Raw genomic sequence first — 4,507 nt, forward strand, 5'->3', positions numbered from 1 at the left:
GTTAGCTGAACTGCCTCCAGCTGTTGCTTAGGTTTGTTCAGCAGCTTAAATTCAAGCTGCAGCCCAAGCCTGGAGACTTGTCCAGGTTTAACCAAGTCCCTGCCATTGATGTGGCCAGCTGCAGATGCATCTGCAGGAATTCAAAGCATAGGTGTCCCCACAAAGGGTGCTGCAAGGCTCCTGCCTGCTTCCTCAGCTTTTTCTACATCAATGTTTTGTTCAAGCTTTTCAAGGCTGCGTTTGAGGAGCCAGCTTGGGCAAGTCTTGGGCTTGTCTGCAGTGATATGAAGGCTTGGGTAGCCTGGGGCAGGGATGAAGGCCCAACTCCTAGAGTCTGCTCCTGTCTGCTGTGTAGGAGGTGGCCGGTCTTGGGTGACAGTGCTTTTGAAGCAGGGCTCTATCTTCTTGCATGGTTCTTGCAATCATCAAAACCTGCTGAATAAGTCTCTGCATCTGAGCTCCTCTGGAGTTCATGCTTTCCACGCGGTTTCTGGCCAGCGAGCTGACCTCAACCTTTCTCTAAAACTTGCGGCACTTTGGTGGGAAACAACAACTTCTTAGGAAGTGGGAGGCTTGTTTTCCCACTCATGTGCCCTTGAGGGAGGGATGAGCAAAACCACAGGCAGTCTAATGAGAATTCAGGCCTTGGTCCTGCCTCTTTGAGGGTTAGAAAATAAGTGGAGAGCAGATTGGTGCTGCCAAACTAGGGAGCATCTCTTTCCACAGGTCCCATTGTTGCTGCTGCTCGCAGAAAGACAAATGTTTAGTACTGACTGATGGGAAGCTGAAACACTTCTCCCCCACACCCTGAACTCTGGAGCCTTTGGCCGTAACTATGTACATCAGATCTCTGTTGCTGGCACTGGGGTGGCACCTAGAAGCCCTAGCCAGGACCAGGGGCAAAAGCTAAACAGAAAGATGGTTCCTACTCCAAAGAGCTTCTAAGCATGATATGGGCCACAGGTGGGGCAGGGGTAGATGGGGTGCAGGGCTGGCTGCTGGCTTCTTATCCTATGCTGTCCCCTTGGCTTACATATGGGGAGGGGATGGAATAGAGACATTCACACCTGACCTGTGGCCACTCGCACACGGTGCTGTGTTTTGTCAGGACTCTTGCACTCTGGTGTTTTCCACCATCTGCTGTGGTTTTATTTCCCTGCCTAGTACCCTGAGCAATTCCTTACCCCTGGGTCTAATGCCACCACCTGGAGCATCCCAGCTGGAGCATCCCCTGGATGTCGGTGCTCTGTCTGCAGCACCAGCCCCATAAGCAATTCCAGAGGTGTAAGTGTAAAGCATGGAACTGGTGAAATCTGCCCCAGCCACCTGTGAACCACAGCAAGGGAAACTAGGCATTTTGGTCTAACAGCTGAGCTGCCCCAGCCTTGCTGAAGGGGGAACCTCTTTTCAGACTTTGCTGCCTGCTGGGTGAGCTGGAATCTGGCTGGACTTTGCCATCCAGCCAGTAATGGTGTTGCAGGACCTGCATTGGAGCCGCTGCTCAGGGGTGATGGGGATCCTGGCAACAGTGTACATGGGGAGGAGGGCATAGAAGCCTGTGGCCAGAGATGCTTTGGTGAAAAGGAAAGCAAAGTACTGCCCAACTCCTTGTGCAGTGAGCACCAGCCAGGCCAGGACTCTGGGGAGAAGCGATGCGTGATCTCAGAACTTAAGGTGAGTGTCCGGGGGCAATGAAGATGGCTTGCTCAAAATGCCCCATTTCCCAGGTCCTGAGTGCTTGCCCTTGCACGTCTCATGTGCTGCTTTTTCTGTAGCTTTCTTGTGTGTAACTGACTCTAAGTGGACTACGGTCCAGGCCTCCCAGTCTGCAGCTGGGTCTCTTGGCTCACTCCAACCATTTGCAATATGGAAAATCCCCATTCAGACATGCCTTGCCCAAGACTGGCCAGCTCCCTGGGTCATCTCATCATTTCCCACCCAGACGCCAGCAGAAAGTGAGTCACAGACTGCTCTGGATCTAAGCAGAACTTATGAGCAAAGGGAAAGTGCTTCTACTGTTCCCCAGAGCATGTGGCTTCCGCTGTACCTTGGTGGAGGTTGGGGCTGAAGGGCTGACTTAGAGGACAGAAGGTAGAGGGCTACAGCTGCAGCGAGCAGGTCTGCTATGACCTGGGCAGGACCCATGTCCTTGGCCTGGCAGCTGCCGAGGCAGGCACAGGGGCTCCGAATAAAAATCTCCAGTTTGTGTGGGCTGGTACGGTTGGAGACGCAAGAGGCAAAATGCAAGGATCTGCAGTTGAAATGAGCCAGAGTCTTTGAGGGGCTGCTGTGCTGGGCTGGAGACAGACCAGGGGGAGTGTTAGCACCACCTAGGGAGAGTGGCTGCTGCCCCCACACAAGAACCTGTCCCAGTCCCACCCCAGCACGTCCCAGAGGAATCCTGGAGCAGCTTCCAATGACTTGGAGGTCCTAAAAGCCTCCCTCATAGCCCTGAATTGGTCTCTGCCCCTGCATCCCTCCCCCCAAATGTGGTGATCCTTTGCATTGTGCTCCTTGGCCCTCACAGGGGTTGGGTGACCCTGATGTGCCTTTGAACTGTGTACAGCAGTCTGTCCATGTCTGTGCAGAACCTGCCTCTGCACTGGTAAGCACAGACCCAAAAGCTAAAAAGAGCCAAGACTGAAGAACTGGGAGATCCAAGGGGAAGGGCAGGAGCCCCAAGACGTGACCACCCCCATTGTCCTGCAAGAAAACGCAAGTATAGCCCTGCATGGCTCCTAGGGGCAGAGCTCCAAACCGGAGCATTTCCCTGGCTCTGCAGACCCCAAGGTGAACCAGCCCCTTGAGACGCTCTGCCTTCCACCTTGGCCATGCAGGGGCATCCACTGCCAGGATAATTGCCACATCCTACCCTGATGGACAGGCTTATTCTAGATTTAAAGTCTTCAGCTGGGGAATTCCAGTGTTTTATCTCATGCAGTGTGATCAGGGTGGCAAGCTTCCTGACGTAGACACTCTGCCCCCAGCACAGCATCTCCTTACCGTAATAAGTAACAGTGAGAACGTGTGTAGCATTGCTGTAATTGAGTTTGTTGTTCTCTTGTCAGCCGTGGCCAACACAGTGGGTGGCTTTACCGTGGGAGCTAGGGACCCTGCAAGAGGAAACGGAGGACTGGGCAGGGTGGAGCCGGATTCTTTCCAGAACTGCTCGGCTCCTGCCTGCGTCACAAATTCTGTCTCAAATTTCCTGCATGCTGCCCTACCCCCGCTCCCCCCAGCCACGTCGGAGGATTTTACGTGTACGCTGTGAACAGATCAAGGGAACATTTTCAAAAGCACCTAAGTGATTAAGGACGCCAAGCCCCACTGATTTTCACCTCTGCAAGTCACTTCTGCAAACAGGTCTGCACTGGGGTTCCTGAGAAACCTCTCCAGCGGGACGCAGCCTGTCTGCTGGCTGTAACAAACCTCTGGCTTTGTTGACTGTCTCTGAACGGGTGTTTTCTGCTCCCTTCACTGTGGCTGAGCTCAGTTTGGCTCCCGAGCAGCTGGGCTTCCTCCTTGCTTGACTATTCAACACACGGCCACCACTGGATCATGCCAGTGAAGCTGATGGGCTCTGAACAAGGCCAAGACCTCCTGCCCCCTGTGCACCAGGACCTTCCTTGGAGGCTCCTTGGCCGTCCCCTTCTCCACGAGGCAGGGGCAGAGGCTCACCTAGATACCCCCGCTCGCCCCACTGAACAAGCAGCAGCCCAGGAGCAGCACGTGGGCTTGGCCCATCCTGCTCAGGGAAACGGGAGATGAGAGTGGGGAAGCGCATGGCTGGGGGCTGTGGCCCTGCTGGGCCTGACCTGGTGGGAGGAGGGCAGAGGGGCACAAGGTGCGCGGGGCTGGGCTGTAGGGTCCCCTTCGCACCCACGGAGCTGCCCCAGGGCTGAACCCCACCCTCTGCGGGTGCACGGGTTGGGCTGGCGGAGCTCCGGCCTGGCCGGCTCACGAGGCTCCGTCCTGCGAAGGGCTGGACACAGGCATGGGCAAATTACAGAAAGGGTCATATTTTTTCCACTGTGCAATTATTATTCTCATGCTTTCTGGTGAATTGGGGCCTGATACTAAAAGTTTGCCTGGGCGGGGCCACCCAGGGTGCAGGTGCGGAGCTGGCTGCACTCCCTGCACCGCTGCCACCTGCCAGCGGCCCTCGCCTGCAGCAGGACAGCTCCCCACCCCCCATGGCAGCCAAGGGGTTAAGCCTGGGGACTACATCTCCCATCAGGCCCCGCGCCAGGCGGGACTACGGCTCCCATGAAGCTTTGCTAAAGAGGGGACAGGAGCCTCCGTCATGCCCCGGGGAAAGGAAAGGCCCGCGGATGACGTCTCCCGTGGTGCAATGCGGCTGGGGTCAGCTCCCGTCGTGCTCCGGGGCCGAAATCCCGGCCGTGGATTGGGCAGTGGCTCCCGGAAGTGGGCGGGGCGGGGCGGTGGTAGGGGGGTCGGCGCCGCGCGGGGCCATGGTGAGGGCGGCCGGGCCGGGCCAGGGAGGGGG

Source organism: Alligator sinensis, unplaced genomic scaffold (genome assembly GCF_000455745.1).
Source record: "Alligator sinensis unplaced genomic scaffold, ASM45574v1 scaffold388_1, whole genome shotgun sequence".
NCBI classification, from domain to species: domain Eukaryota; kingdom Metazoa; phylum Chordata; order Crocodylia; family Alligatoridae; genus Alligator; species Alligator sinensis.